This window comes from Pan troglodytes, chromosome 3 (genome assembly GCF_028858775.2).
Source record: "Pan troglodytes isolate AG18354 chromosome 3, NHGRI_mPanTro3-v2.0_pri, whole genome shotgun sequence".
In the NCBI taxonomy this organism is placed as follows: domain Eukaryota; kingdom Metazoa; phylum Chordata; class Mammalia; order Primates; family Hominidae; genus Pan; species Pan troglodytes.
In genome coordinates this window covers 160251934-160279924 of record NC_072401.2, presented here as the reverse complement: position 1 = coordinate 160279924, position 27991 = coordinate 160251934, and the positions used below count along the sequence as shown (strand labels likewise).

The 27991-nt window shown below is 36.4% G+C and overlaps 1 long non-coding RNA gene across 1 annotated transcript; it reads left to right on the top strand.

Moving 5' to 3' along the window:
- Positions 1–3: 3 nt before the first annotated feature.
- On the top strand, positions 4–27987 carry LOC737032 (uncharacterized). The gene is made up of 3 exons (XR_679885.3): positions 4–290; positions 23801–23861; positions 27284–27987. It is a non-coding gene; the product is annotated as an uncharacterized LOC737032 (long non-coding RNA).
- The last annotated feature ends 4 nt before the right edge of the window (positions 27988–27991 follow it).

The following is a 27991-nucleotide window of genomic DNA, read 5'->3' as shown; positions in this document are numbered from 1 at the left end:
ACATTAAACTGGTTTCGGTGCTGACTGGCTGGAAGGAGAAATCTAAGCAGTAATGAGGCAGTGTTCTGAATATCCTTCCTCATTTATCCTAGTGGTTCTCAGGGGCAGCGATGGGTGTGCTCGTTAGCAGGCTCATTCCACCAATGCAAGAACCAGGCAAGATCAGAGGAGGACACAGATGAGTGGTCTCGCCCACCTGCAAGTGTGGGCTTGAATGGTGTTGCTATGGGACTCTGCGGCACTACGCTTGGCTATGCTCTGACTCTCTCTGCCTAATACTTCATGCCAAGGTACTGGTATGGTTTTTTTTTTTTAAAAATACGCAATTCCAATAATCTGAATTGGCAAATATCTATGGTATAGCATGAAATTTCAGTTTGAGATACAAATTAAAATCTTCTATATCCATTGCCTTGAAAATATTCCACGTATCTTTTTAGGGTTAAAATAAACTGCTGATCAGGAGAATTAACTGCCTTTTTAAATCTGAAGAGCAAATATATATTTTTAAATCACTTTATTGAGGTGTGATTGACATGTAAAAAGCTGTACATACTTAGTGTATACAACTCCATGAGTTTGAGGATAAATATATACCCATGAAACCATCACCACCATCATGTCCAAAGGCACATCCAACACCTCCTAAAGTTTTCTCCTATCCCCTTGTTATTGTTATAATAATTATTAATTATTATTATTATTATTCTTGCGGTAATAACACTTAAGAACCTCTTAGAAAATTTTAAGTATACAGTACAGTATTGTTAGCTATAGTTGCCATGCTGCACATTAAATCTCCAGAATTTATCTTGCATAACTGAAACGTTGTAATCTTTGGCCATCACCTCTCCATTTCCCCCACCTTTAGCCCCTGGCAACTACCATTCTACTCTCTGCCTCTATGAGTTTGCTTATTTTAGATTCAACATATAAGTAAAGTTTTACAGTATTTGTCTTTCTGTGTTTGGTTTATTTCACTTAGCATAATGTCCTCTAGTTCTATCCATGTGATAGCAAATGGCAGGATTTTTTTTCTTTTTTCTTTTTTTTTTTTAAGGCAGAGTCTTGCTCTGTTGCCTAGGCTGGAGTGCTGTGGCATGATCTTGGCTCACTGGCTCACTGCAACCTCTGCCTCCTGGGTTCAAATGATTCTTGTGCCTCAGCCTTCCAAATAGCTGGGATTACAGGAGTTCATCACCATGCTCAGCTAATTTTTTTTTTTTTGTATTTTTAGTACAGATGGGGTTTTGCCATGTTGGCCAGGCTGGTCTCGAACTCCTGACCTCAAGTGATCTGTCCACCTCGCCTCCCAAATAAGACTTTCTTCTTTTTTAAGGCTGAATAATATTCCATTACATGTATAGTCCATATTTTCTCTATTCATTCATTTGCCAATAGACATTTAGGTTGTTTTCATATCTTGGTTATTTGTGAATGATACTGCGATGAATATGGGAGTTCAGGTATCTCTTCTACATACTGATTTCATTTCTTTTGTATAAATATCCAGAAGTGGGATTGCTGGATCATATGGTAGTTCTATTTAAAAAGTTTTAGGGAACCTCCATACTGTTTTTTTGTAATGGCTGTGCCAATTTACATTTCCACCAACAGTGTGTCAGTGTTCCCTTTTCTTCACATACTCTTCAACATGGATCTTTCTTTCCTTTTTTTTTTTTTAATGATAGCCATCTTAACAAGCGTGATGTGGTATCTCATTGTAGCCTTGATTTGCATTTACCTGATGATTAGTGATGTTGAATACTTTTTAATATCCCTGTTGACCATTTGTGTGTATCCTTTTGAGAAATGTCTATTCAAGTTCTTTACCCTCTTTTTATATTTAGTTATTGTTTTCTTGATATTGAGTTGTTTGAGTTTCTTATATGTTTTGGATATTATCTCCCATTCAGATATACCGTTTATAAATATTTTCTCCCATTCTGTAGGTTGCCATTTCATTTCATTCATTATTTCCTTTTTTTAATTATTATTATACTTTAAGTTTTAGGGTACATGTGCACAATGTGCAGGTTAGTTACATATGTATACATGTGCCATGCTGGTGTGCTGCACCCACTAACTCGTCATCTAGCATTAGGTATATCTCCCAGTGCTATCCCTCCCCCCTCCCCCCATCCCACAACAGTCCCCAGAGTGTGATGTTCCCCTTCCTGTGTCCATGTCATTATATCCTTTATGTGAAAAGGGTTTTTAGTTTGATGTAGTCTTACTTGTTTATTTTTGCTTTTGTTGGTGCTTTCAGTGTCATACCCCAAATTATCATTGCCAAGACCAATATCAAAGCACTTTCCCCTATGTTTTCTTGTAGAAGTTTTACAGTTTTATGTCTTATGATTAAGTCTCTAACCCATTTTGTATATGGTCTAAGATATACGTCCAATTTCATTTCTTTTGCAGGTGAATGTTTAGTTTCCTCAACACCAATTATTGAAGAGACTATCCTTTCTTTGTTTTGTAGTCTTGATGCCCTTGTCAAAAGTTAGTTGACTATATATGCTTGGGTTTTTCTCTGAGCTCTCTATTCTGTTTCACTGATATATGTATCTGTTTTTATGCCAGTACCATACTATTTTGATTACTATAACTTTGTAATATAATTTGAAATCAGAAAATGTGATGCCTCCAACTCTGTTCCTCTTGTTCAAGGTTGCTTTTGCTATTCAGGGCCTTTGGTGGTTCCATAAGAATTTTAGGATTGTTCTATTTCTATGAAAAATGCCACTAGAATTTTGATAGGGATTGCACTGAATTTGTAGATTGCTTTCAGCAGTATGAACATTTTAACAATACTGATTTTTCTAATCCTCTAATCAATGAACACAGAATATCTATTTATTTGCATCTTCTTCAACTTCTTTCTTTCTTTTTTTTTTTTTTTTTTTTTTTTTGAGACAGAGTCTCACTCTTTCGCCCAGGCTGGAGTGCAGTGGCACTATCTCGGTTCACTGCAACCTTGCAACCTCTGCCTGCCAGGTTCAAGCAATTCTCCTGCCTCAGCCTCCTGAGTAGTTGGGATTACAGGCGTGTGCCACCATGCCCAGCTAATTTTTTTGTATTTTTAGTAGAGACGGGAGTCTCACCATGTTGGCCAGCCTGGTCTTGAACTCCTGATCTCAGGTTATCTGCCCGCCTCAGCCTACCAAAGTGCTGGGATTACAGACATGAGCCACTGCACCTGGCCTTCAATTTCTTTCATCAATGTTTTGTACTTTTCAGTGTGCACTTCTTTTTTTACCTCCTTGGCTGAATTTATTTCTAAATATTTTATTTTTTGATGCTACTGTAAATCGGATTGATTTCATAATTTCTCTTTTGGATAGTTTGTTGTTTGTTTATAGACATGTTCTGACTTGTATATTGGTTTCATATTTTACAACTTTAAATTTATTATTTCGAACTGCTTTTTAGTGGAGTCTTTAGACTTTCCTATATATAAGATCATGCCATCTGCAAACAAAGACAATTTTACCTCTTTCTTTCTAATTTGGATGCCTTTCATTTCTTTTTCTTGCCTAACTGTTCTGTCTAGGACTTACAGTACTATGTTGAATAGAAGTGGCAAGAGTTGGTATTTTTGTCTTGTTTCTGATCTTAGAGGAAAAGCTTTCTGTTGCTCACTGTTGAGTATGATGTTAGCTGAGGGCTTGTCATATATGGTCATTATTATATTGAGTTGCATTCCTTCTATCACTAATTTTTTTACAAGATTTGAAAATCATGAAATAATGTTGAATTTTATCAAATGCTTTTTCTGTATCTAGTGAGATGATTATATGATTTTTATCCTTCATTCTGTGAATGTGGTGTATTATATTTACCAGCTTGCATATATTGAACCATCCTTGTATCCCTGAGATAAAGCCTATTTGATCATGGTGTATGATCCTTTTAATGTGCTTTTGTATTTGGTTTGCTAGTATTTTTAATTTTTAATATTTATGGGTAAATAGTGGGTGTATATTGTTATGGGTCACATGAGATATTTTGATACAAGCATATAATGTGTAATAGTCACATCAGGGTAAGTCAGGTATGCATCACCTCAAGCAATTACCCTTTCTTTGCGTTACAAACAATCCAGTTATACTTTTAGTTATTTTAAAATGTACAATGTTATTGTTGACTATGGTCACCCTGTTGTGCTATCAAATACTATATCTTATTCCTTCTAATAATATTTTTGTATGCATTAACCATCCTCTCTTCCTCCTGTCCTCCTCCAATCTTCCCAGCCTCTGGTAACCATCATTCCACTCTCTATCTCTATGAGTTCAGTTGTTTGAAATTTTTTAGTTCCCACAAATAAGTGAGAACATTCAAAGTTTCACTCTGTGCCTGGCTTATTTCACTTAACATAGTGATCTCCAGTTCTATCCATGTTGTTGCAAATGATAGGATCTCATTCTTTTTTATGACTGAATAGTACTCCATTTTACATATGTATATTTTCTTTATCCATTTGTCTGATGATGGGTACTCAGGTTGTTTCCAAATCTTGGCTATTATAAATAATGCTGCAATAAACATGGGAGTGCAGATATCTCTTTGATATACTTCTTTCTTTCTTTTGGGTATATACCCAGTAGTGGGATTGTTGGATCATATGATAGCTCTATTTTTAGTTTGTTTTGAGTAATCCCCATGCATTCTCCATAGTGGCTGCACTAATTTAGCTTCCTACTAACAGTGGAAGAGAGTTCCCTTTTCTCCACATCCTCACCAGCATTCATTATTGCCTTTTGGGTAAAAGCCATTTTAACCAAGGTGATATGATATCTCATTGTAGTTTTGATTTACCTTTCTTTGAAGATCAGTGATGTTGTGCACCTTTTCATATATGTGTTTGCTACTGGTACGTCTTCTTTTGAGAAATGTCTGTTCAGATCTTTTGCCCATGTTTAAATTGGATTATAAGATATTTTTTCCTAGAGAGTTATTTTAGCTCCTTATATATTCTGGTAATTAATCCCTTGTCAGGTAGGTAGTTTGCAAATACTTTCTCCCATTCTGTGGGCTGTCCCTTCATTTCCTTGATTATTTTCTTCACTGTACAGACACTTTTTAAGTTGATGTGATTACATTTGTCCATTTTTGCTAGAGTTGTCAGTATTTTGTTGAGGATTTTTGCATCTATGTTTATCAGGGATATTCTTTCATATTTTTTTTTTCTTGTAGTGTCTTTGTCTGGCTTTGCTATCACGGTAATGTTGGCCTCATAGTGACTTTGGAAGTGCTCTTTCTTCTTCAATTTTTTGGGAAGAGTTTGAGAAGGATTGGTTTAATTTTCCTTAAATATTTGGCAGAATTCACCAGTGAAGCCATCAGGTCCTTGGCTTTTCTTTGTTGGGAAGTTTTTAATCACTGACTTAAAGTCCTTACTTAGTATGGTCTGTTCAGATTTTCTGTTTCTTCATGAGTCAGTCTTTGTAGGTGCTATCGTTTCAATATTTGTCTCTCTCAAAACTCATGTTGAAACTTTATCCCCAATGTGGCAATATTAAGAGGCTGGGCCTTAAAAAAGTGATTGGATGATGAGGACTCTGTCTTTGTGAATGGATTAATCTACTAATGGGTTAATGGATTAATGGGTTATCATGGGAGTTGGACTGGTGGCTTTATAAGAAGAAGAGAGATTGGACCTAGCATGCTCAGCACCCTGGTCATGTGATGCGCTGTACTGCTTCAGAATTCTGCAGACTCCCCACCATGGAGACTTTCATCAGATGCACCCCATTGATCCTGGACTTCTCAGCCTCCATAATGGTAGAAAATAAATTCCTATTCTTTCTAAATTACCCAGTTTCAGATATTCTATTATAAACAACAGAAAACAAACTAAGATAGTCAGCTGTATGTTTCTAGGAATTTCTTCATTTCTTTTAGGTTATCCAACTTGTTGGAATATAATTTTCATAGTAGTCTCTTATGATTCTTTGTATTTCTGTGATATCAGTTGTTATATCTCCCTTATCTATACTTTTATTTATGTGAGTCTTTTCTCTGTTTTTATTACTCTCAGTTTTGTTGATATTTTCTTTTGTTCTTCTAGTATCTATTTCATTTGTTTCTGTTCTAATCTTTATTTTCTTCCTTCTGCTAACTTTGGGCTTAGGTGTAAAGTTAGGTTGTTCATTAGAGATCTTTCTTTTTTTCTGAATGTAGGTGTTTATTACTATAAACTTCCCTCTTAGATTTGCTTTAGCTGCATTCCATAAGTTTTGATATCTGTATATTTCCATTTTCCTCAAGATATTTATGTCCATTTTGATTTCTTCTTTGATCCATTGGTTGTTTAAGAGTGCATTGTTTAATTTCCACATATTTGTGAATTTCCTAATTTTCCTCCTGGTATTGATTTCTAGTTTCATACTGTTGTGGTCATAAAAGGTACTTGATATTATTTGTCTTATTAAATTTGTTAAGACTTGTTTTGTGGCCTAACGTATGATCTATCTTGGAGGATGCTCTGTGGGTGTCTGAAAAGAATGTGTATTCTACTGCTACTGGATGGAATGTTCTGAATATGTCTGTTAGGTCCATTTGGTCTATAGTTTGTTCATGAAAGTGAGGTACTAAAGTCTCCTACCATTATTGCATTGCTGTCTATATCTCCTTTCAGTTACATTAATATTTGCTTTATATATTTAGGTGCTCTGATATTTGGTGCATAAATATTTGTAATTGTTATATCCTCTTGATAAGAGGATAATTTTATAATTATATAATGACCCTCTTGTCTCTTGTGACAGTTTTTGATGTAGAGTCTATTTTGTCTGACGTATAGCCATCCATTCTCTCTTCTGATTACAATTTGCATAGAATGTCTTTTTCCAGCCCTTCACTTTTAGCCCGTGTGTGTCCCTAAAGTCAAGAAGTGAGTTTCTTGAAAGGCAGCATATAGATGGATCTGAAATAAAATATTTTAAAATCTCTTTTGGCCCTAGAGAATCCATTAGCACATAGCCTCACCAATCCATTAGCGCACAGCTTTTGCAGTGCTCCAGAGGCACAGAATTCTAGCAGATGCACATGCATGGGAGTTCAGGGAGACCTACTGGTAGTATAAACTAAGCATGTCAAGGATTCCCTCTCTTACCACTCCTATGCAATGTAGTATTGGAAGTTCTAGCCAGGGCAATCAGGCAAGAGAAAGAAATAAAAGGTATTCAAATAGGAAAAGAGGAAGTCAAATTGTCTCTGTTTGCAGATGACATGATTGTATATTTAGAAAACCCCATCATCTCAGCCCAAAATCTCCTTAAGCTGATAAACAACTTCAGCAAAGTCTCAGGATATAAAATCAATGTGAGAAAATCACAAGCATTCCTATACACCAATAATAGACAAACAGAGAGCCAAATCATGAGTGAACTCCCTCTCACAATTGCTACAAAGAGAATAAAATACCTAGGAGTACAACTTACAAGGAATGTGAAGAACCTCTTCAAGGAGAACTACAAACCACTGCCCAAGGGAATAAAAGAGGAACACAAACAAATGGAAGAACATTCCATGCTCATGGATAGGAAGAATCAATATTGTGAAAATGGCCATACTACCCAAGTAATTTATAGATTCAATGCTATCCCCTTCAAGCTACCATGGACTTTCTTCACAGAATTAGAAAAAACTACTTTAAATTTCACATGCAACCAAAAAAGAGCCCACATAGCCAAGACAATCCTAAGCAAAAAGAACAAAGCTGGAGGCATCACACTACTTGACTTCAAACTATATTACAAGGCTACAGTAACCAAAACAGCATGGTACTGGTGCCAAAACAGATATATAGACCAATGGAACAGAGCAGAGGCCTCAGAAATAACACCACACATCTACAACCATCTGATCTTTGACAAACCTGACAAAAACAAGCAATGGGCAAAGGATTCCCTATTTAATAAATGGTGCTGGGAAAACTGGCTAGCCATACGCAGAAAATAGAAACTGGATCCCTTCCTTATACTTTATACAAAAATTAACTCAAGATGGATTAAAGACTTAAAAGTAAGACCTAAAACCATAAAAACCATGGAAGAAAACCTAGGCAATACCATTCTGGACATAGGCATGGGCAAAGACTTCATGACTAAAACACCAAAAGCAATGGCAACAAAAGCCAAAATACACAAATGGGATCTAATCAACCTAAAGAGCTTCTGCATAGCAAAAGAAACTATCATTACAGTGAACAGGCAACCTACAGAATGGGAGAACATTTTTGCAGTCTATCCATCTGACAAAGGTCTAATATCCAGAATCTACAAGGAAATTCAACAAATTTACAAGAAAAAAACAAACAACCCCATCAAAAAGTGGGAGAGGAAGATATGAACAAACATTTCTCAAAAGAAGACATTTATGCAACCAACAAACATATGAAAAAAAGCTCATCATCACTGGTCATTAGAAAAATGCAAATCAAAACCACAATGAGATACCATCTCATTAGAATGGCAATCATTAAAAAGTCAGGAAACAACAGATGCTGGAGAGGATGTGGAGAAATACGAACACTTTTACACTGTTGCTGGGAGTGTAAATTAGTTCAACCAGTGTGGAAGACGGTGTGGTGATTCCTCAGGGATCTAGAACCAGAAATATAATTTGACCCAGCAGTCCCATCACTGGGCATATACCCAAAGGGTTATAAATCATTCTACTATAAAGACACATGCACACATATATTTGTTGCAGCACTATTTACAATGGTAAAGACTTGGAACCAACCAAAATGCCCATCAAGGATAGACTGGATAAAGAAAATGTGGCACATATACACCATGGAATACTATGCAGCCATAAAAAAGGATGAATTCATGTCCTTTGCAGGGACATGGATGGAGCTGGAAGCCATCATTCTCAGCAAACTCAAGACAGAAAACCAAACACTGCATGTTCTCACTCTTAAGTCAGAGTTGAACAATGAGAACACGTGGACACAGGGAGGGGAACATCACACACTGGGGCCTGTCGGGGGGTGGGGGACTAGGGGAGGGATAGCAGGAGAGATACCTAAGGTAGATGATGGGTCGATGGGTGCAGCAAACCACCATGGCACATGTATACCTATGTAACAACCCTGCACATTATGCACATGTACCCCAGAACTTAAAATATAATAAAACAAAACAAACAAAAAACTAAGCAAGTCGAGTGTCAAACTAAGTGCAGTGCAAACAGGCTGAGAGGCTCGCTTTCTATTTGAACACGAATTGCTTTGAAAGTGGGCAGTGTCCTTCTAAACCAATGACATACATAGGTACCTAGCATATCCCTTGTTACTCCTTTCTCTTTTTTGTACTAGCTAAACATTTACACTGAAAATGATGACAAAGAGGGAAAGTGAAAAGTAGGATTATTCATAGTTTCTTGTTTTTTCAAACCTTCCTTATTTATCTGTAGAGAATATTGGTACGATGTGATGTATTAAGAAGTGAAATAAGAACAGTTGAGTTAGTTTTGCATAGTGTTTCCATTGTTTTGCTAAGAACAAAATGTGTATTGATGTGTGAGCTATGAAATACAAATCAAGTAATTGTGGTCATTTTGTATAAGTTAAATATTCCTATATTTGCATTTAAAACTTGCACTGTACAATACATAGATGAACAGCAAAATTCATTTTAATAATTTAAAATTTTAATTTTTCTTTACCTAGAACAACATTATAGTGCAAATAAAAAACACTGTGACAAGTTGAACAATGAGAACACACGGACACAGGGACGGGAACATCACACACTGGGGCCTGTCGGGGGGTAGGGAACACTGTGAGGGAGAGCATTAGAGCAAATACCTAATGCATGTGGGGCTTAAAAACCTAGAAGATGGGTTGATGAGTGCAGCAAACCACCATAGCACATGTATACCTATGTAACAAACCTGCAAGTTCTGCACATGTATCCCAGAACATAAAGTAAAATAAAATAAAATAAAAAAGAAAAAAAATTACCTCCAGTTTCTAATTCAATAAAAAAACCCCACTGTGACAGAGAGAGAGAGAAAAAGAGAGAGAGAAGAAATGAAAAAGCTTTATATTTTCATACCTTTAAAAAATGCTTTCCCCTGCTTTTTGAAAAAGGAGTCCCAAATTTTCATTTTGCGCTGGACCCTGTAAATTATGTAGCTTGCCCAGCACCTGTACCAACATTAAGCTGTGCGCAGATGTCAATTTTCCTTTCTCCTTTCTTGGCTCTTACGAGTCAGTACAGGAATGAGGATAGGACAGCCACTTTGAAAATCTTGCTCTCCCCAGCAGAATTCACTGAAGACAAATCTTTGAAAAATGCATCAGTTCACAAGCTATTTGATTTCAGAGACCATCTTCTACCTGAACTGTTTAATACACAGATGCTTTTCCTATTGTGAAATTGATGTACTTGTTATATCTGCATCTCAGAAAGTAGAATTTAATATTTTAAAATGTAAATCAAGTGTTGTTATGAATCTCTGAAAGTAAAAGTATAAAATACTTTGCTTAAGGTTGAGGTATCATCTTGTCTGATAGTTTATTTATAGAAAGTATTAAACATGGCCTAAATACAAAAAGTAAGGAAACAAGTCTATTTTCAATAATGTAATATCCTATAACTCTGAGAAATAATGTATTTTATTGGAGATGAGTGTGTAGCATTATGTTAAAATGTTTGAAATAACTTTTGTTGTTTTCATTCAAATTGACTAGGAAAGAAGAGTTCATTTTCCTCAGTAAACATTTATTGCCTAACTGCCTTAGGACATTATGTTTTACAGCATTTGGCTTATAATAAACACCTTTGAATTGTCCAGTGTGGTAGGCTTTTAGCAATTATTGACAACTGCTGCATTTGCTCCTGTCTAGCATTATAGATTATAGAATAAAATGAAATGCTTATATTACATAAATAATAACTTTTAGTCAGAAAACTCACTAATAAGTATAAATGTCAGTGACTAACGCTTTTAGTTACTTTACTGTTCAGTTACCTATGTTTTTGCCTCCTCCTTTTTTTCTGCATTCTTCGATAGCACTCTGCCTTTATTGTTATTGGTTGTACCGGGAAACAAATGGTAATATATTTGCTCACTTGTTCATTTAGTTATTAAATCAAAAATGTCTTTGAACTACTTGAATGTAATGTATTTTTGGAACAAGGAAAGGTAAAAATGGAATTTAAAAATTGCAGATTGTCTCCAATAGCAGTCAATCAGTTAATCATCTGACAATTACTTTATGTTCGTTATGTTGCAAGCACTGGGATTCAGGGTTCCTGCTCACAACGAACTTTCTCGTTCATGTGGGAAATACACCCGTATGGGTGGTTGAGCTAAGTGATTAGAGGAGGCCCTTCTGAGGGTTAATATTTGATCTCTACCCTGAGTGACAGAATGGGGCATTCTCCTATTTGAAAACTTGCCTTCTCTTGGATCCAGTCTTGCGTCTTTCTGCTTCTGCTCTCTGACCGCCAGCTCTTTCTCAGGCTCCCTTTTGGCAACTAATTGTCTTTATGTGTATGAACATTTATGTATTTTATATTTTATGTGTATGGACATATTCTTTTTTTTTTTTTTTGAGACGGAGTGTCACTCTGTCACCTAGGCTGGAGAGCAGTGGTGCGATCTCGGCTCACTGCGACCTCCGCCTCCCGGGTTCAAGCGATTCTCCTGCCTCAGCCTCCTGAGTAGCTAGGATTACAGGTGTATGCCACCACGCCCGGCTAATTTTTGTATTTTTAGTAGAGAAGGGGTTTCACCATGTTGGTCAGGCTGTTCTTGAACCCCTGACCTCGTTATCCGCCCGACTCGGCCTCCCAAAGTGCTGTGATTACAGGCGTGAGCCACCGCTCCCGGCTGTATGGATGGACATATTCTTCAGAGAATGTTTCCTGGGTATTTTCGTTTCTCAATCTAGATCTCTGGTTCAAAACCTTTTTGGGTAATGAATTTTTGAGAACATGGAGAAAGATACAGGCCTTCTCTCCTGAGGAAAAGAACATGCTCACAAAAATCTCATGAAATTTCGGGGATTAAAGGATGCTTCTGAAGATCACTCATGGTACCCACAAGAGTTTGTGGATCCCAAGTTGAGCACCTCTCTTTTACTTGCTCTTTTTGGTCATTTTCAGCCATACCTGTGACATTGGCCATCCCGAGAACTCCAAAATCTGTGTTTCAACCCAGCTTTAGTTGTGTATACCTGACTGCATTCTAGACATTTCCACTGCAATTCCTAAAGGCACTTTGATTCAGTGTATCCAAAAGGAATACACATATTCCCCCAATCATCACCATTCCTTCCTTTTCTTTCCATCTTCTGCCTCCTCCGACATGCCCAGTCTTGGTGAACAGCAGCACCCCTAACTGAGCTGCACAGTTCAGAGTCCTGGAGGTCAACCGGCACTTCTCCCTCTCTCCGTCCTTTTGGAATCCAACGTCCTTTCTATTCCAAGAAGCTGCCACATCTTTCCCTCATTAGCAATGCCCTGCAATCCCACTCTCATTGCCTTTATTCGTGCCTTTTAGTTTCTTTTTTGGATATTCTCAGAGAGTTAAAGTGGGACAGAAATCTTGAAGAATATGGTAAATGCTTAGAAAGACTATTCAGAACAATGGGTGAGTTTGCTGATTTGGAATTGCTGACTAGCACTGTGGGTCCAGTCAGTTCTCATTAAGAGGAAATCCCTCCTTTTTGTAGCAAATCCCTCATGAAATAGCAAGGATTAAAAAGTCATTACTGCATAATAGTTTTTTCCTCCTAATTCAAAGACAGTAAGTTTCTCACTGCCTTTTCATTGACCAATTAAACAGGTTCACTTCCTTTATTTTCCATATATTTTCATCTGTATTGCTATCTTTTGGAGTCTTTCAATATTTTCCTCATATATTTTAATGTTTAATTCAAACCAGATGTTGGATCCTGATAATTTAGTCAATTCAGCAATTATATATTCTTTTCGAGATCTTATGGTAGAAGGGAATTAGGGAATGCTGATTAGATTTATACATAACACAATTCAGCAAAGCAATTTAAAGCTCTATAACAGAATATAATAAAATGCTGAGATGCATATTTTTTTTCACGCATCAATGTCTGGCATTGAGAAGAGTAGAAAAATGTGAGACTATGCAGATCAGTGATTTTTGGAGTTTCAGGAAAGTCTTAATAAGAAACTATTATGGCAGCTGAAAGAATGTCCAGCCAAGGAGACTCCTTTTACAGTGATTCTTCCACCTGTGCTTTAGCTTCAGCTGTGCTCTAAGGCGCCCCCTTGAGGGAGAACCTGTGCTCGATTTTCCCCTAGGTGGAATGAAATCTGGGCTCCTACCTATCACGTCAACAAGAGCAGTTGTGGTTTCATTTGTTTTATATATATGTGTCTTCTCTATAAGACTGTGTTTATATTATAAAGATTGTATTTATATATAAGATTTTATTTAACACAGCATTTCAGGAAAGAAAAATAAGAAAATCATCATTATGGACGATGAATAAGGTTACTCTCCACACACACACAAAATATTTCTTTTGATGGTTTGAATTCTTCTGTCAAATGTCAAAATGTTAAAATTTCATTACAGATAGCATTATTTGTGTTTACTATATGACTGCATGCTGTGCCTGTCTTCAAGTTCTAAGCTTACAAGATTTTGGGTATCAAGTGAAAAATTCATAGCTTTAATTTTGCAGAATCATATACATTGGTAGTGAAAGAAAACCCAAGGAGGTATCAGGCCAGCTTTCTGATTTTGGAGAGTGAGTTATGGATATTTATATTAATATTTTATGGATGTCATATGTGAGGCTCAAAAAAGAAACTTATCCAAGATGTATTATGACAAGAAGTGCTAGTAAAAATTAGATATTTCATGTAGATTTGTGTAGATTTTTCATTTCTCAGAACATATCCTCATCATCAAGTGAAGTATGACTGTATATGCATTTGTTGATCATTGGTAAATTTTGTTTCACAGTTTGATATTAGCAACAATATTGGTATAACTATCTTTTTATTGTCTACATCAGGGATTATCTGTTTTTGCAGAAATCGTATCATTGTTTTCCCCTAATTTTTTTGAATCATTGGCCCATCAATTGCTAAGAAAGGAGCGTTAAAATCTCCAAGTATGATTCTGGAATTGTCTATTGCTCCAGTAATTCTCATTTTTTTCTTTATATATTTTAAAGTCTGTATTAGGTACATACATATTTATGATTGTTATATCTTCCTGATTTATTGGTTCTTTTAGCATTATGAAATGTCCCTCTTTATTCCAGTAATACTCTTTGTCTTGAAGTCTACCTTATCTCATACTAATATAAACACTCTAGCCTTTCTCATGCCTATAGTTTGCATGGCATTTTTCTCCCAGCTATTTAATTTCAATCTATCAGCATCTTTATATTTAAAGTGCATCTTCTTTTTTTGTTTTGTTTAGATTTTTTGAGACAGGATCGCATACCGTCACCCAAGCTGAAGTGCAATGGTGCGAACATGGCTCACTGCAGCCTAGACCGACTGAGCTATGCAGTCTTCCCACCTCAGCCACCCGAATAGGTGGGACTATAGGTGTGTGCCACTACACCCAGCTAATTTATGTTTATTTTTATTTTTTAGAGACTAGGTCTCACTATGTTGCCCAGCCTGGTCTCGAGCTCCTAAGCTCAAGTGATCCTTCCGCCTCGGTCTCCCAAAGTGCTAAGATTACCAGCATGAGCCACTGTGCCCAGCCTGCATCTTCTTGAGATAACATGTTTGGGTGTTTAAAAAATTCATTCTGACAATCTCTATCTTTTAATTGGGGTGTTTAGTCCAACAACAGCTAATAGAATTACTGGCATGTTTACAATTAGGTCTACCATTTTACTATCTGTTTTCTGTTGTCCCCTCTGCTTCTTTGCTCCTATATTCCACCTTTCTTGCTTCCTTTTAGATTAATTGAATATTTTTAAACTATATTTTAATTTATTTATTAGATTTTCAGAGTTTTCTGCATTAGTTTCAATGGTTGCTCATGGAATTACAATACACATTCTTAACTTCTCAGTCTACTTAGAGTTAATATTGTATGACTCCATGAAAAATGGAGAAACTTTGCGACTCCATAGGTCCATTTATTATAATTTTCATATGTATATGTATTTATTCTATAAACCACACAAAAGAATATTACAGTTTTTGCTTTGAAACCATATGCATTTTAAAGAAATTAGGAGAAAACAATATTCTCTTATATTGACCTAGATGTTTATAGATTCTCATGCTTTTCATTCCTTCTTGAAAATTGGGATTTTTATCAGGTATGATTTTTCTTCAGCCAAAAGAGCTTCTTTTTTTTTTTTTTTTTTTTTTTTGAGACGGAGTCTCACGGAAGAGCTTCTTTAACATTAGTTTTATTGCAGAGCTGCTGGTGATGAACCCTGCTAGTTTTATTTTTATCTGGACATGTCTTTATTTTCATTCTTAAAAAATATTGAATCATTGTTCAAATTTGTTCAAATAATTGTTCAAATATGCTGTTCTTTTCCTGGCTGTTTGCAAGATTTTCTCTTTACTTTTTGGTTCTGTGGTTTGAATATGGTATGCCTAGATGCGGTTATCTTAAATTCACACTGCTTAGGGTTTTCTGCACTTCTTGAATCTGTAAACATGTCCTCCATAAAATTTGGGAGCTATTCATCCATTATGTCACCAAATATTTTTTTCTGTCCCACTTTCTGCTTCTAGGATCGATCATAATTTCCCATGTGTGAGATCTTTTGATATGTCCCTCACACTGTTTGAAAGTTCCCTGAGAAGTCTAGCTGGTTACCAACACCTTCAAATTAGAGCATTTATCTAGAAACACCAGTTGAAATTAATATTTCCCTTTTTGCTCTGGATATTAGAAAGCTGCAAAAACAATATTAAGGCTCAATCACAGAAAATATGTGAAACATACTTGACTCCTTTCCACACTTAAATTTTCAGTTTCCATTTTATTAACCCCATAATATTATTTTGTTACTATTACTATTTTGTTACTATTTTGCAAGCCATCTTTGTTTTGGAAGAGCCATAGTATAAAAAGTATGTAACATACAGTAAATGCCTATGAAGAAAATGAAAGCCTCCCCTCAAAAACCTACAGAAAATAATTCCGAATTGCCCAATTAATAAAAATCCATGAGTGCTATAGTTCAGGTGTTTCTTCCCCTCCAAATCTCATGTTGAAATTTGATCCCCAATATAGGAGATCAAATGAGAGGTGTTTGGGGCATGGAGGTGGATCCCTCATGAATATTAATACCCTCTCTAAGGGTAGGGGTGAGTGAGTTCTCAGTCTATTAGCTCCTGCAAGAACTGATTGTTAAAAAGAACCGGACACCTCCCCACTCTCTCTCTTGCTTCCCCTCTTGCTTGGGATCTCTGTGCATTGCCCGTCACCCTCCGCCATAAGTGGAAGGAGCCTGAAGCCCTCGCCAGAAGCAGATGCTTGTACCATGCTTCTTGTTCTGCCTGCAGAACCATGAGCCAAATAAACCTCTTTTCTTTATAAATTACCCAGCTTTAGGTATTTCTTTAAAAGAACATACTAAATGAACTAAGACAGTGAGAATCTCACCAAAATTAAAATACAGTTAAATATTCATCTAAGGAGCATTATATGCATTAAAATATTACATTTACTATGTTAGATAAGAGATTAGCAAGCTTTAATCCTGGCCTTGAAAGAATTTAAAATTAAGAGAAACTTAAAATATACATATACAATAATTTTGTAATAAATTTATATAAACAACCAATTTGTAATATAAAGCATGGTGACCTTTGTTTTTATAAATAGGAAGCAAAGCTCTGTTGAGTCCAGAGAAGAAATGATGAGGAACTGGCATTTGAGGTGGATCTGAAATAATGTGTAAGATTTGGACAGATGGAGAAGTCAACAAGTCACATGGTGACCTATATTATGAAGTTAGCAGAATCTGAGGATTGGGAGCTGACCAAGAATGTGGAGTGGGTTGTTAAGTTAGCAGAGAATATGACTAAAATAGAGAAAGAAGAATTAAAGAGCTATGCTGCACTGAATATCAGGAACAACCTCACAGTAGATGGGTAGCAGAGAGCTTAAAATCTTGGAATCTGAGCTAAGTTGAAGACTAAATGGCACCATCTCTTATGAATGTGCTGTTATAGTGGGTATTGTTGTTGGTGGGGTATGTATGTGTACAGTTATAAGAAAGAAGACTAGACAAATGCTGTTGGTAATATACTTAGTACTCCAGCTGGCTTTTATTTGCCCCTAGTACTACATAACGCTCCTCCAGTGCACCAAATGGAACAGTCTCAGTAACTTCTGTTGGATAGTCAATTTTGGTTGCAGCTAAGGTAAAGAAGAAAAAGAAAGGAGAGAGAGAGAGAGAGAGACAGAGAGAGAGAGAAAGACAAAGAAAGAAAGAAAGAAGAAGGAAAGAAAGAAAGAAAGAAAGAAAGAAAAAGAAAGAAAAGAAAGAAAGTTAGACAAATAGGTTGGGAGTAGATTGTTGCAGACTTCATTACTTTTTTAAAATATATTTTTAATTTATATAAAAAATAAAATGCGTATGGTTGATAATCAAAAAATAGCTAAGGGATTAGGATGAAATGTTCTCAGTTATATCTCTTTTCTTTTTCTTTTTCTTTTTTCTTTGAGATGGAGTTTCACTCTTGTCGCCCAGGCTGGAGTGCAATGGCATGATCTTGGCTCACTGCAACCTCCACCTTCTGAGTTTAAGTGATTCTCCTGTCTCAGCCTCCCAAGTAGCTGGGATTACAGGCGCCTGCCACCATGCCCAGCTAATTTTTGTATTTTTAGTAGAGACAGGGTTTCACCATATTGGCCAGGCTGGTCTCGAACTCTTGACCTCAGGTGATCCCCCTGCCTCACCCTCCCAAAGTGTTGTGATTACAGGTGTGAGCCACCGTGCCTGGCCTATATCTCTTTCAATTATCTACTTCCTCTATTGCAGAGATAGCTGTTTTTATTTTTTAAATTTTATTTATTTTTTGAGATTGCTATTTTTAAATTTTTCTTCTAGCAGTTTCAACCTACCACCATATACTATGCACATATTACTTAATTTAAACATGATCTATTAGTTTCTGCTATGATAGATAAAATTTAGCATACTTTTTCAAAACTTACTAAATTTCCTTTCCCCATACCAATATCATAATTACTATACTTCTATTCTATTCCTCTTAATAAATTTCAATAATTTTTAAAATTCTTGTTCCATGAACTATGTGCAATAAATCTTGAATCCTCACATTCTAATGTGACTTAACTTCACCTTTTCTTTCTTTCATTCACCAAAATTTGTACATTTTAACTTTCACTTTAAATTGTTAAGGTTGATAAGATATAAATTCTATTTGGTAATCCTATTTCTTTTGGATTTTTGTCTAGTAATTGATTATGAATTTTGCAAGTCAGTAAATATGTACTGTGCATTTTGTTATTGCTGTGCAATTACTTTTGCTCTGGCTATCAGTATTGTATGATTATGTTGTCTTTTAAGCATCTTTTAATTTTTTATGAATATTTTATTTATATTCCAAATTTATTGCACTGACTTTTTATTACATTCTGAAGTTCTTAGTAACTTCTCAAGAATAATATCACATCTTTAATTTTTTTTCAGTTAGCTTCTTCCTGGAATCCTGAATCTTCCTGCTACAGGATTTAGAGTGAGTTTATACCTATTATATTCCTTCATATAATTTTAAGAGATCATGATAAAGAATGAAGATAAATACTTGTGGCTACTCTTCTATTTTGACCTTTGTAATTCCTTGACTGTTACTGAAGTAACAGGATGCTTGCTAGAAGCTAAATCCAACCTAGCTTCTTTTTGGATATCTCAGGCTTCTCAAACTTTGTATTTATGAAACACACTTCATTTATCTACCCAGCTCCTAGCCCAACCTTCACCTCTTTAAAATGCAAATGTTTTGGAAGAGCCTGTATAGCCAAGACAATCCTAAGCAATAAGAACAAAGCTGGAGTCACCTCACTACCTGACTTCAAACTATATTACAAGGTTACAGTAACCAAAACAGCATGGTACTGGTACCAAAACAGATATATAGACCAATGGAACAGAACAGAGGCCTCAGAAATAACACCACACATCTACGACCATCTGATCTTTGACAAACCTACAAAAACAAGCAATGGGGAAAGAATTCCCTATCTAATAAATGGTGCTGGGAAAAATGCCTAGCCATATGCAGAGAATAGAAATTGGACCCCTTCCTTACACCTTATACAAAAATTAACTCAAGATGGATTAAAGACTTAAATGTAAAACTCAAAACCATAAAACCCTAGAAAAAAACCTAGGCAATACCATTCAGGACATAGGCATGGGGCAAAGACTTAATGACTAAAACACTAAAAGCAATTGCAACAAAAGCCAAAATTGACAAATGGGATCTAATTACACTAAAGAGCTTCTGCACAGCAAAAGAAACTATCATCAGAGTAAACAGACAACCTACAGAATGGGAGAAAATTTTTGCAAGCTACTCATCTGACAAAGGTCTAATATCCAGAATCTACAAGGAAATTCAACAAATTTACAAGAAAAAAACAAAAAACCCAATCAAAAAGTGGGCAAAGGATATGAACAGACACTTCTCAAAAGAAGACATTTACGCAACCAACAAATATATGAAAAAAAGCTCATCATCACTGGTCATTAGAGGAAAGCAAATCAGAACCACAATGAAATACCATCTCATTAGAATGGTGATTATTAAAAAGTCAGGAAACAACAGATGCTGGCAAGGTTGTGGAGGAATAGGAATGCTTTTACACTGTTGATGGGAATGTAAATTAGTTCAACCATTGTGGAAGACAGTGTGGCAATTCCTCAAGGATCTAGAACCAGAAATATCATTTGACCCAGTAATCCCATTACTGAGTATATACCCAAAGGATTAGAAATCATTCTACTATGAAGACACATGCACACATATATGTATTGCAGCACTATTTATGATAGCAAAGACTTGGAACCAACTGAAATGCCCATCAATCATAGACTGGATAAAGAAAATGTGGCACATATACACCATGGAATACTATTCAGCCATAAAAAAGAATGAGTTCATGTCCTTTGCAGAGACATGTATAAAGCTGGAAGCCATCATTCTCAGCAAACTAACACAGAAAGAGAAAACCAACACTGCATGTTCTCACTCATAAGTGGGAGTTGAACAATGAGAACATATGAACACAGGGAGTGGAACATCACACACCGGGGCCTGTCAGGGGTTGGGGAGCAAGGGGAGGGAGAACATTAGGACAAATACCTAATGCATGCAGGGCTTAAAACCTAGAGGACGGTTGATAGATGCAGTAAACCACCATGGCACATGTATATCTATGTAACAAACCTGCACATTCTGCACATGTATCCCAGAAGTTAAAGTAAAATTAAAAATAAATAAATAAAATATAATAGAAAAAGAAAAAATGCAAATGTTTTGGAATGGATTAAATTTCTCTCAACGTCAAGCTGCTTTCTTTTTGTTTTGTGTTTTTTTTCTTTTTTCTTTTCCTTTTTTCTTTTCTTTTTTTTTTTTGAGACACAATCTCCCTCTGTCACCCAGGCTGGAGTGAAGGGGCTCCATCTTGGCTCACTGCAACTTCTGCCTCCTGGGTTCAAGTGATTCTCCTGCCTCAGCCTCCCAAGTATCTGGGACTACAGGTACGTACCACCACCTCTGGCTAATTTTTGTATTTTTCGTAGAGAAGGGATTTCACCATGTTGTCCAGGCTAGTTTCAAATTCCTGGGCTCAAGTGATTTTCCTTGCCCTCCCAAGGTGCTGGGATCACAGGCATGAGCCACTGTACTGGCCTCAAACTGCTTTCTTAAGCCTTTTCTCATCTTACTTTTATAAAGCCTTAGGTAAATCACATCAGTATCCTAGTTTTAGTTACCATCCATTTGCCATTAAGTCCTGAGTTTATATCTCCAGCTAAGATATCTCTTTTGAGCTCCATACTTACCTACCAGAAAGATCCTCTCTCAGTCTCACCAGCACCCTGACATCAGCATGCATAGAGCGCATCATCATCTTTCCTCCCAATTCTGCTCCTCTTGTGGTCCTTGCCACATGGCTTGCCTAAGCCAAGAATCTGGGAATCACTCTTGACTCCTTTCTGTTTCTCACTTCCTCCATCTCACCAATAGTTAATTGCTATCAAATCTATCATAAAGCTTTCTCAATTTCATTCCATTTCCTAATCCCCACTGTCAGTATGTTAGCTGATGCCACCATCTGAATTATTTCAGCACCTTCCCAATTAGTTTCTTTGACTCTCTTTACCTCTGCCATGGACACCTGGTTTTCTCCATTGCTCTGATCATCTTTTAGGAGATTTTCCTTTAGGAAAATAGAAAAGAGCCACAGATGCTCTTGCTATGTACTTTTACATCATCCCAAGCATTTCCTATTCATAACAGTATCTTATTTTGCTGAATAATGTTTTTCTGCATCCTATTCTATAAACTAATTAAAGCTGTGTCTATCTTACCCAATGTTGTATTTCTTGTGCCTAGCACAATGTCTGAAGCATAGCAGAGGCTTAATATATGTTTTTGAGTGTTGAACAATTGAATGAATGTCATGCTTAGTATTTCTTTAGAAGCTCTTTTCCCATTTTGATCTTTCCAGCATATAAATATCAAATCAATTTAATCACATCCAAAGAGGCAGCTTTGACTATACATGTCTCATTTGGTTATTAAAACATCCATTTTCCTCAATTTCACTTTTTAATGGAATTTTATCTTTCAATGCTTGTAAAACATTTTGTACTCTCATTTTTCTGCTTCCTACTTAGCATGTCTATGAATATGTACCATTTGCTGTTCTCCAGGGCCTCTGGTTTCTCAGTACTCTTTTGTAGTAATTAAGCTATGTTTTTTAATTCAAGGAGACAAGTGTTCATTTAGAAATATAATAAAAGGTTTTATCTGCTAAGGCAAATGTAATTGAATAGAGACAAAAATGTTGTAAATATATCTGACAATTCAGGATATACATTAGTGAGCCTATTAACCCTTGAATAAGTATCCTAATCAAGCATATCCTAAATACTTACCATTTAAATTCTAAAAGAGGAACTGCCTTGGCCATGAATTTAATACACTGAATCACAAATATGTGATGTCATAGTGACCAAGTCATTTAATGACTCTTTACATAGTGATAAAAGATTCAATTTTTTAGTGATAAAACATTCAATTTTTGAAGAGTTCATTGGAGCAAGTAGCAAATAATGAATTAGATAGCTGCAGACCACAGGTGGTTTGGGGCTTCAGTGAAGGAGTGTGGGGAGAAGGCTTTTATAAGGTGAACGTAGAAGCAAGGCAAAGAAAATGTTAGATTAAAGTGGAGCAGTTGCCTCAAAATCCGTAGTTAGAGGTTTGTTGGCAGTTTCTACTTGGTAAAACTAAGTTTCATTTTCCTAGGATAGGACTATTCATGCTGAATTGGGTTTTGGCTTGCTTAGTGGCCTAGTTTGCTTAGTAGGAAGGATGGAAGCACAAATAATACAAGAGAATATATGTGATAAAGAGGTAGAGAAGATGACAGTTGATGGAATTTCTACAAAATAAGCCTTGTTTTTATTCCAAAGTAGGAGGCAAAGGCCTTTGGTTAGATCTAGGCGTTGAAGAGAATGTCAGACAGGGTCTTTTATCTTTAGTACTTAGCATTGTACTTGGCTGTTATGAATTAAATTGTCCCTTGCACCCCAAATTCATTTGCTGAAGTCATAACCACCAGTCCCTCACCATGTTGCCCAGAATATGACTATATTTGAAAATATGTCATTGCAGATGTAATTAGTTAAGATGAGGTCACACTGGAGTAAGGTGGGCCCTTAAACCAACACGTCTAGTGTACTTATAAAAAAGGGAAGTTTGGACACAGACATACAAAAAAGAAAGATGGTATGAAGAAACATAGAAAGAAAATGATCAAGCCAAGGAGACAGACCTGGAATAAATCCTCTCTTCATAGCCCTTGGTCAACCTTGCTAGCACATTGATCTTGGATTTTTAGCCTTCAGAACTGTGAGACAATAAATATCTGTTGTCTAAGCCTCTTAGGTCTAGGCAGTCCTAGGTATACTGGCCATGATAGTAGGAAGTCAATACTTGGTGAATTAATAAATGGATAAATGAGTAAATAAATGCATGATTAAGTGGGGTGGGACTAGGGGAAGACTCTCAGGGTTGAGGAGAACAAGAAAAATTTTGGTCAGTTTTTAAGTTATCTCAAAACTTTGAAATAGTTCTTGGAGTTCAGTGGTGCTTTGGAGATAACGGTAAATTTGAAATTCAAATGAAGATACATGGAAGGAAGGTGATAAATTAGTGGTTTAGAAGTGATGAGATGGAGCAAGGCAAGAATAAACTTCTTTTCCTGCCCCACTGAATTAAAGGAGAATTAGAAAAGGTGAACCTTTAACAATGTGAGCAATTGAGGATATGGTACAAAAAATTTTCATTATCTGCTGTTCCAGACCTCATGTACATTGACAGTCTTTGAAGTGCTCAGCAAGATCTCTTTTAAGCTACCAGTGTCCATAAAATAGTTGATGTCACGTCAGGAGCCCAAGGATGTGTGTGCATGCTAATGTTTTCCACTTTGATAATTCTGGCATTTTTTTGAATAGGTTCTTCGGATATTTTCCTATTATCTACCTTGATAAAATGAGTGTTTTCAGATGTCCTTCCTCACCTCTCCTTAGGTGCTTTGAACACGCAGTGATATGCTGTAGAAGCCAAGAAGAAAATGCAAATGCCTTCCAGGTAATGAATGTCAGAATTTAGTCATTATGTTTGAAAGATGTGTTTTATAGGCAATATCTATACACATGAACAACACAGGTGAAGATGAGGGCACTGCCTTGCTCTTAAAGATAACACAATATTAAAAAATAAGACACTCGGCTAGACATTTATTTTTTGTTATATACACACATTGATTCCCATAGGAAATATTTATAAAATGATGTTGCCTCTTAGAAAAGCAGACACCCGGTGATCACACTGCAGAAAGGATCCTTTGTGCATCATGATAGTCTCAGGGAGGTCAGTGGGCCCTGCAGTACAGTGCTCCTTGAGTTTTGAAGAGTCCCCAGGCTAGATTCCCAAACACCTGGAGCTGTGGCTCTTTACTGGGTTTGGATTCTTATTTTTGGAAAAAGTTTCCCATTTCTTCCACTTGCAGTTCTTCCACTACAATTGTTATGCTTCTAGTGCTTTAGAGCTAACTTCAAAATTATCTATTAAAGTCACACAATTGACTTTAATCCGCCTATCCAGGCGGATCATAGAGAGTACATGTGTTAGTGGGTGACTTTTAATGGTGAGCTCATTAGCTTGGGTGGTAGGTAATCTACGAGAAGATTATAGAGTTTCTGTCCCACTGCTTATGTGGGTGCAAGTAATTAACATGGTTTTCCTGCTCTAGGAAGTTGTAGGGGAGCAAAATGTGCCACTCCAAAATGTGTTACCTTGGCATAAAGATTATTTTGAGTTGGAGGCAAATAAAAAACGACAGATGAAGAAAGAAACCTTTCCAGAGCTTCTCTTATTTAACTAAAAGCAGAAATTTCTGAGAAATGAGAACCACCATAAATCATCTCTCCTGTGGAAGTTTTATGACCACAAAAAAGATGGAAAGTCAGTCCTGAGATGGACCCGCATAAACAAATCTTACTCTGTTTCCCACACATAGTTACCTTCCCACAGTTTGCCACCTTTGGAAGCCTAAAACCCTTTTCCTTTGTCTTGTCCCTTCTCTATAAATTTCTTTTTCTTTGCTAAGAGGCTATATAAGCTGAAGTTCTAACCACAACTTTGAGTTACTCATCAATGAGGTTTCTTCCATGTGATGTGCACTACACACATTCATAAACTGTTTATTTTTCTCTTGTGAATGTGTCTTTTGTCAGTCTAATACTCAGGGTTCCAGCCAATGTACCTAAGATGCGTATAAGAAATTTCCTCCCATCCAAAGTCATCTAAACCTATTTCTTCTTCTGCAGAACTTGTTGAGCTACTAAAACACATCTTTAACAAGTGGGATAAGGAGAAATATGACACACCACCCAAGCCAGGCAACTGCCTTCTCTCTAAGACTTTCTCTCAGTTCCATGTTGCTATTCAACCTCCCACTAAGTCATGTTCCGCGGTTAACTTCTTTTTTAAGCTCTCCTAACTGAACTGTGAGCTTCTGATTTGTAGCTTCTTGTCCTGGAGTAGGCTTGTGCTTATTTACCACCTGTATTTGTCTTTCTAATCAGGATAATGCTGTTTGCCTTAGCCAGTTCCATGAGCTCAACCTACAGTCTCTTAGGGAAGGTGTTATTATAAATTCCAAAGGACTTACTAAATGGCTAGACACACATGAAACACTGAAGAAATATAAAATGGTGCAGGCATAATTAGTTGATGGGGACTGTCTTACCATTACACACTGCCTGAACTCCAGTTATATTAAAATAGTTAAGAGTTTGGCAACCAGATGGGGCAATCAGGCCATTTGAGAACCAAAGTAAACCTGGTGAGAAACAAATGGATTGTTTCTAAATATCAGTTTATTAATGTTATTAATGTTTATCATTTTAGCTAACATTTGTTGAGTACCTGCTCTGTGCCAAACACCAGAGCTAAATGCTTTACATTTAACAGTAATTATGGGGATGATATTATTATCTCTATTTCTTAGATGAGGAAATTAAAGCTTGGAGAAATTAAACAAGATGCTCCAAGTCACAGAACTTAAATGGCACACAAGTGGTTGGGATTTGAACCTGCATCTGTCTAAATTTACAGTATGTCGTCTTGACAAGGGAGATACCCTTTGTTGTTATGTTTGGGAAGTGGTGGGCCCAACTGCTCTCAGAGAAAACATTGTCAGAGAGCAGCGTTGCTCAGAGGATTCTGCCAGTAATTGTCTCTAAAAACAGTCTCTTTATACCCAGTAATGGGACTGCTGGGTCAAATGGTATTTCTGGTTCTAGATCCTTGAGGAATCACCACACTGTCTTCCACAATGGTTGAACTAATTTACACTCCCACCAACAGTGTAAAAACATTCCTATTTCTCCACATCCTTGCCAGCATCTGTTGTTTCCAGGCTTTTTAATGATCGCCATTCTAACTGGCATGAGATGGTATCTCATTATGGTTTTCATTTGCATTTTTCTAATGACCAGTGATGATGAGCTTTTATTCATAAGTTTGTTGGCCACATAAATGTCTTCTTTTGAGAAGTGTCTATTCATATCCATTGCCCACTTTTTGATGGGGTTGTTTTTTTCTCGTAAACTTGTTTAAGTTCCTTGTAGATTCTGGATATTAGGCCCTTGTCAGATAGATTGCAAAAATTTTCTCCTATTCTGTAGGTTATCTATTCACTCTGATGATAGTTTACTTTGCTGAGCAGAAGCTCTTTAGTTTAATTAGATCCCATTGGTCAATTTTGGCTTTTGTTGCAATTGCTTTTAGTGTTTTAGTCATGAAGTCTTTGCCCATGCCTATAAATCATTCTACTATAAAGACACATGCACACATATGTTTATTGCAGCACTATTTATAATAGCAAAGACTTGGAACCAACCCAAACGCCCATCAATGATAGACTGGATAAAGAAAATGTGGCACATATACACCATGGAATACTATGCAGCCATAAAAAGAATGAGTTCATGTCCTTTGCAGGGACATGGATGAAGCTGGAAACCATCATCCTCAGCAGACTAACACAGGAAGAGAAAACCAAACACTGCATGTTCTCACTCATAAGCGGGAGCTGAACAATGAGAACACGTGGACACAGGGAGGGGAACATCACACACTGGGGCCTGTCACGGGGTGGGGGAATAGGGGAGGGAGAGCATTAGGACAAATACTTAATGCACGCGGAGCTTAAAACCTAGATGACGGGTTGATAGGTGCAGCAAACCACCATGGCACATGTATACTTATGTAACAAACTGGCACATTCAGCACATGTATCCTAGAACTTAAAGTAAAATAAAAAAATAAAAAGAAATAAACAGAAAAAAGAAAATGGGCACAAAGAAACTCTGGAAGATAATGGAAAAAAAATCTCTTTCTTCAGCTTGCTCTTCAGCCTTCACTTAACACTGCACCACATTCTTAGAAATGTTTCTTATAAAGTTGTTTAGGTTGATTCTCCTTGTTCCATGTTCTTTTCACAGGTTATGACACCAGTTTGATCTGAGGGAGTGATCTTTGCCTTACCACTCCTGCTCCGTAAGAATAAAGGGACATCAGAAGTTTCCTTCTGCAATGACTGCATAACCTACCCCTGTCCCCATAAAGGGTATAAACTCAGATGACCTTAGTTATTATTCCCATGGTGATTTTAGAAAGAGTTTATGTGTGCATATGCAAGTGTGCATACACATTGGAACAGCAAAGATAAAACATGATACATTGTTGTTAACCTTCAAGTCTCTTTATATCCTTTAGTAATTGCACAAGAGGGCCAGAGTCACATGTGAAACTAATTACAGAAGATCATATTGAGTAGCATACCCACTAAAATGCTGTTATGAGTTTACATTATTCGCTAAAAGATTGAATATGAGAAAAAATTCTGATTTTTATACATTATTTCCAAAAGGAGTCAACTCCATTTTAAAAATGCTACTGTTTGGGGAAGGGGGTCTCCCTATTTCAATGAAATGATTATCTGAAAAGTACACATATTGTTTTGTTTATAAAAATCTCTGGTGTGTTTTGTTTGGCCTTTTCTAACCACTTCACTTAGCAAATTGGTTTTTGCCCAGATGTTTTATACATGCTGTATTATTTGACCATCTGTTGTCTTTGACACATTGTTTTTATGAGTTTTATTTATTTTTAAAAAGTTGTCTCTCAGTGAGTTGCTCATTTTACTACTT